General features: G+C 31.7%; 1 pseudogene; it reads right to left on the bottom strand.

Annotated features, from left to right (window-relative positions):
• Positions 1–607: 607 nt before the first annotated feature.
• On the bottom strand, positions 608–1851 carry LOC149882295 (uncharacterized; annotated as a pseudogene).
• Positions 1852–16458: the final 14607 nt, after the last annotated feature.

Raw genomic sequence — 16458 nt, 5'->3', positions numbered from 1 at the left:
AATAAGTTTGCAGAACCTTATTAGAAATGTTGCCTTAAGACTCCAAAAACAATGCTAAAAAGATGCGTGCGCAGAATAAAAAGATGCGTGCGCAGAATAAAAAGATGCGTGCGCAGAATAAAAAGATGCGTGCGCAGAATAAAAAGATGCGTGCGCAGAATAAAAAGATGCGTGCGCAGAATAAAAAGATGCGTGCGCAGAATAAAACCAATTTTCTTAAGATCGCTTTTTTAAATACCAAGCATTTTGAGGTGTTGCACCTCACGTTTTGAGGTACCAAATCAAAAACTATATAACAAACTTAAGTTATTACTTTTTATCTTTTTTTTTTTTTATAACATTAACCAACTTAAAAAAAATGTAATGAACAAAAAATACAAAAATAAGATCCAGGTAAAGTTTAATTCAAAAAGAGGCGAATAGAGAACGCTAGGTTGTATTCTAGATTAAATCAGTTATAGGAATGAAGTTTTCAATGTGATCTTCATCAGACTCAAAGTGAAGGCATTTTTTGGGTCCTATTTCACAAAAGGGTTTGATCATATTCGGTTTTAAGCCTGTTTTACCTCGGCATAGATTTCAAAACATTATGGCAACATGAGAATTCTCAAAGTTTATTTGCTGCGCAAACATTCTTTCCACATGTACACTCTTCCTTACATTTATAGAATGCCTTAATTTGTTGTTGTAGCTTGGATTTCCTTTTTTTATTTGCTTTCTCCTTTTTGCCTTTGTCTTCCTTGATTAAAGAAACCGTTTCCAATATTTTTTTCCCCTCCATTGAGCCATGAACCTGGGTAACTCTAACATTTTCTTTTTTCAATTTAGGTGTTACTTTGGTTACAAGCAACAAGTTAGGTATTTCTTCCAGTGATATTGATTTATCAGATATTGTTTGATAAGCTTTGATGGCACTTTCGTATTTATGTTTCCAATATCTTGCTGAGCCACAGCGAACATCTTTTGGAGATGAAACTGTTACTGCTGTTGATATAAGATCTTTTTCGGTATTTTCATGAATACACAGCTCAGCTCGTAAAAACTTATCTTCCTGCATCCACTTAACACTAAGTCTTCCGCTTGAAATGCCAACTTTTTTACCTGTATTTATGATTGTTTGTTTTGATGCCCACTCTGGCCATAACTCTGCGAGTATATTCATGGAACTTTCTCTGTTGATTGTCATAAACGGAGAATAAAGTACAGATTGAGCACTTCTGTACTCAGAGTGCAGTTTCTGATTGATTTGATCAAGGAGCTGGGTAACGCCAGTTGTATCAGGTGCAGTAATGAAAAGTCTAATATTTTTGCTTCTTAGGAATATCAATACATAACTGTCAAATCTTGAAGAGTGACCATCAGATAGGACAACAACAGGCCGTTTTATATTGTTTTTTCTAAAAATTGGTCAAACATTTGATATGCACTTAGAAGTGTACTGTGATCCTGGTTTCCACTCTCATTTGTGGAGATTAGAAGATTTGGAATACGTATAACTGCTTCTTTTGGAGCCATGTGGGCACTAATCCCTTTTCCCTTGAATATGATTTGGCACATTGCTATATCTCCTCCAAAGGAAACAAAAGGATGTATAGTTACGCATTTTCTATTATCTCTTATCATCTTTTGACAACTTTCCCCTCTTCCAGCATACACTAAACCATTTGGAGTACCATCAACTCCATAGTTTGTAAACCGGGGGGTTTCATCATGATTGTAAATTCTAGTGGTATCTATATATCCCTGCCATATACCTGTTTCTAACTGATTTGCATCAATGAAAGTATTACATTCTATAAGTTCTTCAGCTAATTCGTTGAGGTGTTTACATGCCATTGCTTTTGTGCAGTTAAGGGCAGGATTTATGGATACAGTTCCTTGTCTCTTTTTGGTTATTTACTTTTGATATTTTGCATCCCAACGCTTCTAAAAAGACTTGCTAAGCTTCTTTGTTCGGTGTGCTCGTTGAGCATTTGGTGATAGCTTAGTGATCTGACGTCCACGAAGGTTTCTACAGGCTTGCTTTCTTACTTCCAAAACATTCAACATTATCCTTGTCAACTCCGACTTGTTCAAACCTTGGAGGTACCTAAATATATTATTGAAATAATAATACAAGAAAACTAAATAGTATAAGTTTAGTTTTCTAAATGAACAACATTAAAAAACCAGGATTTTATTACAGTTTACAACAGTTTATAAAAAAAATGTTTCTATTCTTAATTTTGTGTAGATATTACCTATTCCTGTTTCTTATATAAGAGACCAACGACTCTTCTTCATCTTTTGTAAAAATTGAACAATATTCCTTCTCGTTTCCAGTTACAATGATACCATCAATTCGTGTATTAATTGTTCTAAGATCTTTAATTAGTGGAAATTTTCCTGAATTGATTGCGGCCCAACCACGTTTATTGTTGATTCGGCACCACTCAACTGCTTCCTCTAACTGCTTACTTTTCATCATAATGAAATCTCTTAGAACATTGCATCTTGATTTGCTTGTTGGTTTAATTGTAAAGGACTTTCCCGTTTCTTATTTATTCTTTACTGAAAGGAATATCAAAACACACTTTTGTACTTGCACTTTACTTTAGTAATTGCACTTTAGTTTAATTCATTTCAAAAGCAAACAAAGAAAACACACTAAAGTGTGTTTTGAATGAGGTTTCGTAACGAAACTATAAGCAGAATATTCATTTCATAATGTCGAGAAGAAACTGAATGCAAACACCTTTTTTTTTTTATATGTTAATTAGCTTTCATTAACCAAGCGTTTTGAGGTCCCTTAACCTAGCATTGTGTAGTGGAATGCAAAAAGTATAAAAGATAAGTGAACAAAACATTTAAAAATGTATTCAGCATTGAAAATAAATAGTATATGCTGAAATTCATGATTAACTAAGCAATATTGGCAACAATACTACCTATTATTAAACCTGACATTCTGAGGTCCCTAACTAAAAAAGCATGCCCTAAATATTTATCTAAAGGCATATGAAAATTGTATTAAAAACTACTAAATTTTTTTTGCAATCTAGCAGGAGTATTTTTTCAACTCTCAAAAGTAAAAACAAAGTATATGCTCAAATATTTGGAGCTTAGCAAAATCTTTAAAAACACCTGACATTTTGAGATCCCTTTACCTGTAAATAATTCTCTTTTAATTATTTTTTTCTGACAATAATTGAGAAGGATTTTAGCTTAGATGCTCTCTTTCTTGTAACATCCTTTTAACTATAAAATATAACCGTAATAAAACTTTTACCATTCAAAATTCTATAATCAATAAAATCTAGAAAAAAACAGGAAGTAAAGTAACAAAAAGCCGTATTTAACATAACACTTTTAACATACACCCCTATGATGACTTGGTTACCTAATAATATAACTCTTTTAAGAGCCGTAAATTTTCGCCTGCGCTCGCTGCCTGTCTGATTGGCCGCTTACAAATTGACCCGCATGTTTCACCGATAGCAATCACACCTGGTTCATCTTTGATTAATCTACTTTTTTTATTTACACTCATTTCGTTTGATTTGTTGGTAATTTTAAAAGGTATTAATTTTTGAATAGGTCGGAACCAGGTTGTTCTAGTTCCTTCTTTGGATAAAACTTGTAAATGCCCACCTTGTACTGTTCCATCAGTTCCTCTAATAAGTTCCAAAACCTTTCTCATACGCCATTGACTTCTAGGGATCTTGGTATTATCTCGTATAAGAACTACATCGTTTAGTACTAGCTATTCGATGTATGAAGTTTTACTTTTTACCTATAAATGGTGTTGTTTAAGTTCATTTAGATAAGAAGCTGCAAATCTTTTCCAAAAGTTAAATATCTTTGCTTTAATAAATATAGCTCTTTTCGAAATATCTTCAGTTAGTATACGAGTTCCATTCATTTATTTATGAATGTCTCGTCCATACATTAAATGGTATGGTGTTAACGCTTCTTCAATGTCATCCTCGCTTATGTAAAATAGTGGACGAATGTTTATCACGGATTCGATTTCACATAGTGTCGTTTCTAGTTCTTCATAAGATAAAAAAGCTTTTCCAATTGTATTCTTCATTGTAATTTTAACAGATCTAACTAAACGTTCGTAGAGACCGCCCGACCAAGGGGAAGCTGGTAGAATAAATTTCTGTTGCACATCATTTTTCATCATAAATTTTTTAATTTCTTTAGATACAAAGGTTTTAAAATTATCTATCAGGAAAACCTCTTCGTGCTGCAAAACGCTTGAAAGCTCTTATGAAGGCCGGATTTTTCATGTCAGGTGTCAGTTCAAGAAAAATTGCTCGACTAGTCGCGCAAGTCAATAGCGAAACATAGACCATATAGGCAGCGTCCTTATTAATTGTTTTTGTAAATAAAGGTTCTGCTGCATAATTTAAACCAGTTGATTGAAATGAATATAAATTATTAACTCAAAAATTAGGTAAATTCGGGCTGCTAGGTGGTAACAATGTTCTTCCTTGGAATTTCTTGCACGTTACACATTGTCTAATAACACTTTTTCTCGTCGATCTTCCTTTTATTATCCAGAATTTGTATCGTACTTTATTCAACGTCAATTCGACTCTATGATGCAAAACTTGTTCATGACAGTTACGAATGAGTAATATTATGAACCAACTTTCTTTGCCACGTAATATTAAAGGGTGCTTTTCTGTAAAGTTTAAACTAGTATATTGAAATTTTCCTTGTAATCGTAGTAGTTTGTCTTCACCATCAAATAACTTTAATGAGTTTTTCAGTTTATCAAATTTTTTGTCGTTTTGAAAAATTCTTTGTTCGTTTCTAATTCATCCATTCAGCGCAAATTTGTACTCATCTGTCGTCAAAGTTATTTGGTTGTTTAATGGTAGCCTTTTAATTGTTTTTAACAAATTGTTAATAAATCGAAATACATGTCCACTACTAATAATTAATTTATAAAATGAACTAAATCTATATGCATTGATAACACTACTCAAACTTCTTGATGAGTCCAAAACAAAATTACAAACTACATTTTCCCCTCTCTTACACTCAGACATAATATCGACCTGAAACTTGCTATCAACTTTAAATTCATTAATCTTTTTATTCATATTTAACAAAAGTTCTGGTCCTTTCAACCAATTTCCTAAATCAACAAAATTACTTGTACGAGTAGGAAAATCAGCTGGGTTCAACTCCCCATCAATATGATTCTAATTTTCACTATCAACCACTTTTCTACTGGCATTCACTCTATTCTCCACTCATGGTTTCCATGTTCTCTCCTTACCCTTAAGCCAATACAATGCCACCTCTGAGTCACATCAGCAACTGACATCCTCAAATTGCACTCTTCCACTTAAAACTCCTCACACTTCCTCTACAAGTCTGCTCAGTAACACAATCTAACAACTCTAATCTAGGTATACTTAAATCTTTTAAGGGTGAAACACGTGACTTTGAAACTAAAAAAAATACCTATGCACTCCTAAACTTGTTCCTACAACTAGATATATAACCGCACAATAAATTAATTTGGAACTGTCACAGAATCCATGCAATTGAACACGCTTACTACTCTCATTTACTCTCACAAACGCAAATCTTGGAATTGTTACTTAATTACTCAAGATCTTTTAAAAATCCTGTCCAAGCTAATTATATTACTTCTGCTACTATTTCATCCCATCCACTTTCATCTCTACAAATTAATTGAAAAATTGTTTTTACTCTTGAAGTTATTGGTGTTAAAAAACCTAAGGGATCAAAAAAAGATGCTGCCGTGTTTAAAATATTTTTTTTAGCAGTTTTTAGCATTCTTGCATTTTTAACAAAATCTTTAAATTCAAAAACAAAATTTTTTATCATTTTTTATGTACTTATTAAGATGATGTTTTAAAGTGGCATTTAAAAGAAAAGGACTACTAATTAAACCAAAAACAACTCTAAGAAATCTATATACAATTAATTTAGCCTCCTTCTCAGGTATTCTCTCGTACCACAAGAACCTTAAGTAATCTCTGTGTTCAGAAGAGATTTCAATGTTCAAGAATGCTTGTTTTATATCAGCAATTATCCCTACAGTAATAAACCTAAATTTTAGTAAAATATCTAATATTTTAGGTAATAAATTCGGACCTGAATACAAGCAACCATTTAAAGATGGTCCTGTTGTCGAACATGATACATCGAAAGCAGCTCTAACTTTATTTGTATTTTATAGTTAATATATGTTGTTAATAACGATTGGAAAAAATATATACTTGCTGTAATAAATATCTCCATTACTACAAAAAACCTCCCTATTTGGCTATGTTCATAATTTTAGTTATAAGCTTAATACAAAGACTGAATGTATAGAGCAAAGCAAACCTTTTTATACGCTGATCATTAAATGCCAAATGGTCTGGTTATTTAATAACGACAGTTTGATTTTGAAGAACTGATTTCAATATGTTAAACCAATCTGGTTGAATAAAAAATTTTTTATTCAACCAGATTTTCTTACTTTTTTAATATTCCGTTGTCCATAACTTTTTTGTTTAACTGCGTTTTTGTATAATTTTTTTTTTATATTAATACTTTTCACCTGCAATATTATGCTACAGGGAAAAGCTCAATATAATATTAACTTACGCAAAGCAATTCTTCATGAACAGCCACAAAAAACGTTTTGTAAATCTTTCTTCAAATTTAGTAATTTTGTAACCAATGTGCTCAAATGCTCCACGTACGGTTTGAAAAAAAAGAAATGAAATCATACGCGAGCTTTTAAGATAATGGAAAAGCTGCACTCTATCTTCCTTCATTTATTTATTTATTTATTTTTTAACAACACCTTCGTTTGATTTGTGCAAGGACGAGAAAATTGATGGGTATTCAGCGCATTGCATCAAATATAAGAAACACATGTTACGGTGACAGTTAAAAATCATGGGAATATTTTTATTGGATTCGCCGTCAAAAGAAGAAGATCTCAACTCTCCAATAAAAATTATCTTAAAGTATTTTTCTAAGCAGTGAAGCATAAAATGAGTGTGACAGAAAACTTTGATATTAATCAAGAAGATTATTCTTTTTTCGTTGAAAATATTGATAGAGAAATTGAAATAGTTGTGGAGGATTTTACTAAGCTAGATCTTGTTATCAGAGGATTTCGAATTAGAGTTTATACCATCAGCAATTCCTACAGAGAAATCGATTGAATAAGAAGAAACAAAAAAGCTGAAAAAAAAAAAAAACAGAAGAACGGTGAATAACTAAAGTTGCCTGTCCGAAATGTCACAATAAATATTTTAGAGTAACAAATTTTAAAATGCATGATAAGATATGTTTGATTTGCACTAAAGGTGTGTTTATACTCACATATGGTGGAGCTTAAAGTCTAAACTGGTGCTATTTTATATTTGCGATCATTCCCAAATTATAAAAGTATTGCAACAATTCTTAATTTCAAAAACTATTCAAAACTATAAACTGTTGAAATGTACTATTAAAATTTCCCCAAGTAGCAGCGCTTGTATGGGCCTTTGCCGTCTCCGCTAGTTCTGGCGATCTAATTACGAAACATTAAATCCCAATTATTGGCACGCCGGAGTCAATATGAATCATTATTGTACCGTAAAAGTATAACCAGAGCTGGTTTGTCAGATATGAACTGTCATGTGGTCCTTTTGCGACGTCCCAGTCCAGGAGATCCAATAACTAAACACAGATGGCTCTATGTAAATTAAAAAACTGATGCTAATGTGTAAATTACAAACAAAAATCCTTTTTTTTTTTTTTTTTTTTTTTTTTTTTTGTTTAACAAGATATTTTTTACAACGGAATATTAAATATTTAAATAAATTTCAAAAATAAATACATTTTTTTTGTTTAACAAAGCATATTCTTAAAATAACTTGTTCTATAGAATAATATGATAAAACAAAATACAAATTCTCAGTAAAACTAAGTATAAATTTTAAATTTAGTTTGTTTAAATTTAGTTTGTTTAATAGTAGTGAAGAAACAGTTTTTGTATAAGTTGTCATTTTAGACCAAAGAAACTTAGTTATTAGGTCTAGAATGATAATTGCTAACCAACCTAAAACTGTTGGCAGCTGTTAACACAGTGATTTAATAATTGCTAGTGCAGAAATTAAGGGTCTGCGTCTCGTTATTTTTTTAAATCGAGACGAGACGAGACGATCCTAAAAGCTTTGTCCCAATTAGCGACAAATATCGAGACAATTTTCAATTTTCACTCGAAATCCGGGATGATACCGAGACGAGACGAGATGTCCCGGACAAAATAGGAGCTTCACAATTTCCCGGAATTTACATCTTTTTAACGGGACATAACGAGACATAACGAGACATAACGAGACATGACCAGACATGACCAGACATACTAGTTAATCCTTAATGTGAAATTTAGTATTCTGCTGGGGCGCTCGGCCATTACAATTGCTTTGGTTACTTTATCGCAGTTAAACTATTTACCGAGACTTAACAAGACAAATAAAAATTGAAATGAAAATTTGCATGTGTTTCATTTTTTTTATTTGTGATTGTTGTACTGTAATGCAATTAACTAAATTTTATTGGCAATAAATAAAAGTTTTTAATTACAAACTTTGTCAAACAATTCATTTACTTGTGTCACTAGTTGAAGGTGCATCAGTTGGAGCTTTGGATGGTCCAGCAAAAGGAGCTGGAGCAGAACTCCTTGAACTGGTGATTAGTAGTGTAATACCTGGTACATGAGATGTTGTAGCAGTAGAGATTCTAGAGGAGGCCGTACTTGCTCGTGACATCGGCTGACTTGGCAGTCTTGGATTAAGCTGAATCTCAACCACATCATCTGATTCAACAACATTGGCTTGATCACTCTCTTGAGACAACAAATCAAATTTTTACAAGACAAAACAAGACAAAAATTTTTTAAACTGAGCAAAATTTCAGTTTGAAAAGAATTTAAAAGTTTAAAGTTAAAACAAAAAACATAGAAGCAATAAATAGAAGTGGCAAAATTTAAGATTTTACTAAAGGCAAAGATAAAGTTAAGATCTCTCTTTAGAATTTTTGTGAATGCCCTACCAGGATCTTTGTCATCTTCTGAGGTCAGTTTCCAGGACTTGATTTGAACAAAGTCAAAGTTCTGTTGGATATAGAGCAACTTTTCAACATTTTCCGGCTGAAGCTTGGTCTTTTTGTGTGTGACTATGTTTCCTCCTGCAGAGAAGGCCCTCTCGGAAGTGGCCGAAGATGCTGGAATTGCCAGGTAACGCCGTGCCGCTTCAGCCAAAAGAGGTAAAGTCATTTCATGTTTTTTCCAAAACCCAAGAACATTATCCTGGGCCTCTTTCATTGGCCAGGGATGCATATTCTTGTAGACATCCCATTCCTTGGCAATGTCGGACTTGTCCGAAATTGCTGTGAGTTGAGAATGAAATTCAATTACGTCTTGAGCCAACGAATCTGTTTCCTCCACCAAGTTTGCAGTGGCCGTTGGTTGATCCATAATTTTGTTGAGCCATTCATGATGATTGGTGTGGTTTTCAAAAAATTTGGAACCTATACTTTGGAACAAATACTTGTAGGTTTTATCATAGGTTCCAAATTTTTTGGATGCCACACCCTTGTAGTAAAAATTAAGGAGATGACCAACACCAAGAAACATGGTATGAGCGCCAGCATTGGGAAACCTTTTATCAAGCTTGGCTGAAAAAGTTCTTAAAAAAGATTTCCTTGTGTCTGACAAATCATCTTAGACCAATTCAACCCTGTTGATGTGGTGCTGCAAATTGTGGAGACCACCAACAACGATGTGTAGAGTTGGCTTTTTATCTGCACTAAGTCTCTCAGATGTCTTTGCCAACAGTTTGAGAGTAGGCAACAGTTCCTCAAAGATTTTAAACTCCAATTCAGAGGGCACAAGAGATGCAACATCTGCTGGCTCAATGCCTGGCCTTGCTATTATTGCCAAAAGAGGTTCTTTCATGTCAAAGACACTCTGCACGCACATGTATGTAGAATTCCAGCGAGTGTTGTTGGCAGTGATGAACTTTTTGTAGACCAACTCTGTAACATTTTCCTTTGAATCGGTTTCCATGGCAAGACGAATGTCCCTGTTCATAGCTGCAATTTCGGCCTTGATTCTTTCATTCGCCAAATGACTCTTGTGCGTCTTTTCTGCTAGCCTTTGAGCACAAGTGATTGCATGATCTACTGTTGTGGTGGCATCGACAGTGTCCTTGATGGTCAAATTCAAGGTATGGTCCACACAAAGCAAAGACTCATCAATAAAGGTGCACTTTGGAATTGCAGCTTTGACATTGGCAGCATTGTCATGAGTTACGACCTAAAAAAGTAACAAAAAAAGTAACAAAAAATTACAGCAAACTGAAATGTCTAGTATTGTCACAGTATGGTAATTTGTGTCTAATACAAACACTAAAATAACTAACTTTTCTTTGCACTGATTATAAACGTGCATAATGGTGAGATCAGGCATATCACTTTAACTGTTGAACACAATTAACTTAACTCATGTAAAAAAGTACATTTTGTAATTTAACTTACTTGTCGATCTTTTTGGCAATGTTGTCTGCTGTGTGCCTCTCCCTGAACGGACTGACAGAAACGACAAACTTGTTCAGGGTCCACTCCTTGTCAATGTAACGAACAGACAATGATTGGTATGGATCAAAGTTCCTTGAAGTCCAAATGTCCGTGCTCAGAGCCATTCCCGGACTTTCCAGTAGATCAGTTTCCAAAACTTTATCCACAGCCGTCTTGACATTGTCATACAACAAAGGCAGCTTGTACCTAGAATAAGTTGTGGCAGCCTTGATTTTCAGCTTTGGATCTAAGTAGTGCATAAACTCCTTGAAAGGTCTTGCCTCATCAAAGCTGAATAGAAGATTCATCCTTGCCAGAAGTTTCATAATATCCAAGTCACCTCGAAGTTGCTTTGGATCTCTGGATTTGTACTTCAAACACTGACTCAGTCTTGCCTTGCTTGACTTGCGCTTTATAAGACAATATGGGATGGAAAGTCGTCTTTTCTTAATGGAGCGGTTGAGAACTTGAGGAGATTTTTCGCCTGGAAAAAATCTTAAAATAGTTTAGTATTGCTAAGTCTCGTTACGCTTTTCCCGGTTCATTTCGAGAAAACGATTCCGAGACGCAGACCCTTAGCAGAAATCTCAAGTTTTAATTAGCATTTGTTAATCTCAAATTGCAAATAATTTGTATTTGTTATACAATTTATGTATACTTTAGTTCTTAATTACCCAATGCTGTGTGCTAGAATGTCAATAAAACATCTCTCATGGTAGGCATACATACATACATACATACATACATACATACATACATACATACATACATACATACATACATACATACATACATACATACATACATACATACATACATACATACATACATACATACATACATACATACATACATACATACATACATACATACATACATACATACATACATACATACATACATACATACATACATACATACATACATACATACATACATACATACATACATACATACATACATACATACATACATACATACATACATACATACATACATACATACATACATACATACATACATACATACATACATACATACATACATACATACATACATACATACATACATACATACATACATACATACATACATACATACATACATACATACATACATACATACATACATACATACATACATACATACATACATACATACATACATACATACATACATACATACATACATACATACATACATACATACATACATACATACATACATACATACATACATACATACATACATACATACATACATACATACATACATACATACATACATACATACTTAAGTACATATACTCACATATATAGATATATGGAGTTGCTTCAAAGGGTGGTCAAAGTGTAAAACAAGCAGTCAAATGTATGGTTTCCGCTCAATTTGAAAATCGTTATGAAAATGGTTGCTATAATTACAACCTGGCATAAGTTCTGTAAACAAATTGATTTTATATTTTAGTTCTAAATGTTTCTTAAAGGGATTTTGATAATGATACAAATAATTTAATAATAAAAAAAAAATTCTAAAATAGGTAGCCCTTTATAAAACGTTTCTGAAGAAAATTAAATGTATATAAATCAAGATCATCATGTTTCTACCTTTGATAATGATGTAGACAAATGTCCCTTTCTGATAACGGTGTATGTCAACTGTTGGCTTCCAGGATAGAGCCGAGTGTAATAGGGACTTTGGAAACATCAAAAAGCAGAAACAAAAAAGAGAGGTTATTTTCCCTTTACAGTGGTTTTCCCTCATTTTGGGGATGGATCTATTAAATCCTTTTGATGATAGAGGATGAAACTCCTGTTGTTCTTTGCATGAGACTACTTCTTACAACCTATCACTGCCATCAGTAAATTCACTGGGTCTAAGTTTGAAAAAAGAAAGGAACCCCTCAACAGAAGTTCAAAAATATTTGACTGTTCAGATTTAGTCCCAACATTTAAATGGGGAAAAAAAAAATGTGCACCTTTTAATCCAACAAGCAAAAAAAACATGTCAGTTTCTTGCCAGTAAAGACTGAAAAAGTTAATGACATTAGGGAACTTTAAAATCATGTTAACATTCTCGCTGAAGCCACGTTTTATGATAACATCAGAGGGAAAGTCACTGTTCTTGAGGATAGCATAGACACTGAAGTTGTTGTATAGCTGCTTTATTTTTTTTGTATTCAGAACTTTAAGCGAGTAATTTAAAAATTCAATGGTTTACTTTTCACCTTTATGCATTTCTAATTTATGATGAAATATACTAAACAATTTATAACATGGTGTTAGCAATTTCATCCTGTAAAAGAAGAACCAACTAACTACTACAAAAATATGCCCAAGAGTAAAGATTTTATTGAAAAACTATTTAAGTTTAGTGTTGAAATATTTAGCAAAAAAGTACCTAAGTACTGAATTTTGACAAAAAGTAATAAAGTCAAAAACAAAAGTACTTATGTCAAAATAACTCATGGCATTATGCTAAGACATGTCCGTGGATAATTTTCATGGTTTTATCCAAAGATATGCCCATGGATAATCATTTGACCTCTGTATATAAAACCAATTTTCAGAGTAATTGCCAATTCCAATTTTTTGTATAAATGTCTAATTCATAAAAATATTTATTTCAACATTATTTTATTAGCTTTCAGAATATTGAAGAAATTTCGAAAAAGAAATTTCAAAATAATTAATGGTAACTTTGTTTTATATTCATATTCACATACCACAAAGTTTTTTGTTAGGTTTGGAAATTAAAACATTTTGAACATCAACGAACGTTAAAGGATTTTAATATATCAAAGCAAGCTTGGTCGCTAAATGTTTACAAATATATTGTCTGCGTTCTGTGCATGAAAAAATGCGCAAGGCATCTTACAGAAACTCTAGCAGAAAAAATTCTCCTAATATATCACATGACCATTGATGGTTGCGATACAAGATTTCCTCAGGGCATTTGTGAGGCTTGTCGATCAGATCTGACATTTTCGTCTGTTCTTTTTGGTTTTTAATTTGAGGCTGTGGCAATATGATTTGTTAATTTAAAATGTTTAAAGTTAAACGAAAAAAACAGATTGCAGAACAAGAAATGTTCAAATATTAAAATTTTTGTAATAATGTAAAAATGTAAACTTAAATAACGCTGTCTGTGTGCAAAATAAAGAATAAAGAAAAACTTCCTTTTTTTTTCGGACATAATATTTAGATTCGACTTTTATCATTGTAGGAAATTAGAACAAATACACTCTAACATTGTAAAAGTGGTTTTCGTGGGTCATAAGTTTGATGAGAAAGTGAAAAATAAGTAATTGTGGTGTAATGCATTAGTAATATAAGAATCATGTTGCATAATTTTCAAAAACCTTTAAACAAAGCTTGTTAGGCTGCTGACGTAATCCAATCTTTTCCTTATATCTCAACAAGAGTTTCTTAAGAATTAATGTTAAGAAAATTTTGAAACTTTTCAAGTGTTGTTTTATAACAGTTCTAAGGTCTGGTGCATAAACAAAACATTTCAAATACTTGGCTAAGATTTTATCTTCGTCTTGTGTCTTTGGCAACAGCGTCTCATTATAAACAGTGATGGCTTTTCATGAAGTATTTGAAACATGTTTTCGAGAATCATTTCTAAATGTTTTCTAGAATCGTTACAAAATATTTTCTAGAACCATACGATTTTTAAAGTTGTTTTTCCACATTTCTATAGTCTTGATCAAATGACAGATGCTAAAAACGGTACTCAGTTGAACAACACAAACTCGGATAAATATTTTAAACTGACACATGATATTTAAAAAATAGAAGAAAAAAAAGCTTATTTCCTGACCAATTCGAACCTCACAACGTTTTTATTTTGAGTTATATCATAAGTACTAAAATTTTTTTTAGTACACTTTTCACCTAGTTATTCAGAATATTGGAATTATATTCATTTATTCCTATTCATGGCTTACATATAAAATATTTATCCGTTTTATGTAAACGAATTCAAAGTGGGGCATTCATCAGTAAAAAAAGTGGAATATTTAAAAACAATCGCGAGCATATTTCTAGAATTATCTTACTCTTTTTCTTTTTTTAAGTAAGTACCCATTATGGTGGATTCAGTGGGAACTTTGAATTCACTTAGATTTTTCAAATAATTTTTAGGTAGTATTCGGCAGCGGATAAAAAAACTTGATACCCATAAGGTTCTAAAAGTGGTCTAAACTGAAATTTTAACTTGGATAATGTACCAATTTGGTTGCGCGGAAGTTAAGCAAACTTAGCATTTTTAAAATTAAACGAAATCCATTTTATGATATAACGTTTTAAATAAATTTAGTCACAATTTATTTAAATCATTTCTTTGTCAAAGTGAATAAGAGGATGTACTTTCTAAATAGTTCTTTCATTGAAAACGCACCAATTATTGGAATTTTTGATTCTTACATTTTATAAAAGCTACATTTTTTCCAACTTTTAAACAAAATGTAACATTGGACTTTTAAAATTATTAAAATCCAGAAACTACTACAAAACTTGATACTCAGTGTTGCGTTACATTAGTAACCGTCATTTCCAAACGTGATGATCTAATTAAAATTTTTGTTTAATTATTAACTATATTTCAATGTTTAATGAAATCATGAAAACAATTAAAAGTGTAAATATTACAAGCCCATTTCCCTTTAAATCCATGTCTTTGTAGATGTCAGTCAGAGCTGCATCGAGAGTTCTTAATATTATTGATTTAACATAAAAGGCGCCTTGCGGAAAAAATTATTTTTAATTTTTGATTAACTAATAAATCAGATCGTTAGAGAAATATATGCATAAAGTTAGCTCTGTTTTCTTTATTTAGAGAGACACTTAAAGAAAAATACCTAAAAATAGAGAAAATTCATTTTTTTAGTGTCAGCGCTTAACTTTTATATTTAATTTCATAATAATTTCATCGTGACGACATTTGACTTTGTGTTCTACCAAAAAATTTTACTTTTAGTTATAATTAGGAGTTCATTCAATATATCAATGCATCAGTAAAAAGCATAAACTTATCATACTAATATAGCAGTAAAAACAATATACTTTCCAGGTTGTAGAAGTTACATGCAAATCTATCTTCTAGAGCCTGGCGGTTTAGTGGCAAAAACTAGTGCTTTTTCGTAACAATAAGAAAAGATCGACGAGTGATTTAAAGTATAAAAAAAGTTAACTCTTTTTGGCTCTGTGATTTTGTGTTAAAAAACTGGAATTTTTAAAAAAACTTTATTTTTCGGAAAATTCAAAACAGAACTCGTTATATTGGTTATCAAAATTGAAAGTTTTGGGAAAAGCAACAAAACTTTTATTTTTAATTTAAATTTTAATTTTAAAAAAGTTTTGGATCTTAAATCAGAGATAAAATGAAAGAAATTTTCATATGCCATTTATTTTTTATATTAAATATCTTATTGATGGAAAAGAAAATGAAACTTCACATGAATCAAATTTTTACAAAAAAAAGACTCCTTGAATGAGAGAGTTACGTCAGAAACGTACGTAAACGTACCTAACATAAATATTTTCTAAAAAAGAATAAATTAACATTAAAGCTAATGTATTCTCTCTAAGCCAAACTTGAATTAAAAGTATTTTGATAAATTTTAATTTTTGTACTTTAGAGAAGTTTGAAGTTAAGTTTTCAGCTTCGAAAAATAGCAAATTGTAGCGTTACATCAGTAACCAACAATTGCTATCCCATTTAAAGACACAAAGTCTGAAAAAGCTGCATATATACCAAAACTACCCATAGTAATATTAGCAATCGTTACGACTTAAAAAAAAAATAATGAAAGATTTAAATACTTAAGTATGAAATTTGCGAGCGTGATGTCAGTAACCATGG

This window comes from Hydra viridissima, unplaced genomic scaffold (assembly GCF_058129835.1).
Source record: "Hydra viridissima isolate aposymbiotic clone 2 unplaced genomic scaffold, HvirCarnegie_v1 scaffold_11, whole genome shotgun sequence".
Classification (NCBI taxonomy): Eukaryota; Metazoa; Cnidaria; class Hydrozoa; order Anthoathecata; family Hydridae; genus Hydra; species Hydra viridissima.
This window is presented reverse-complemented; position numbering and strand designations above follow the sequence as displayed.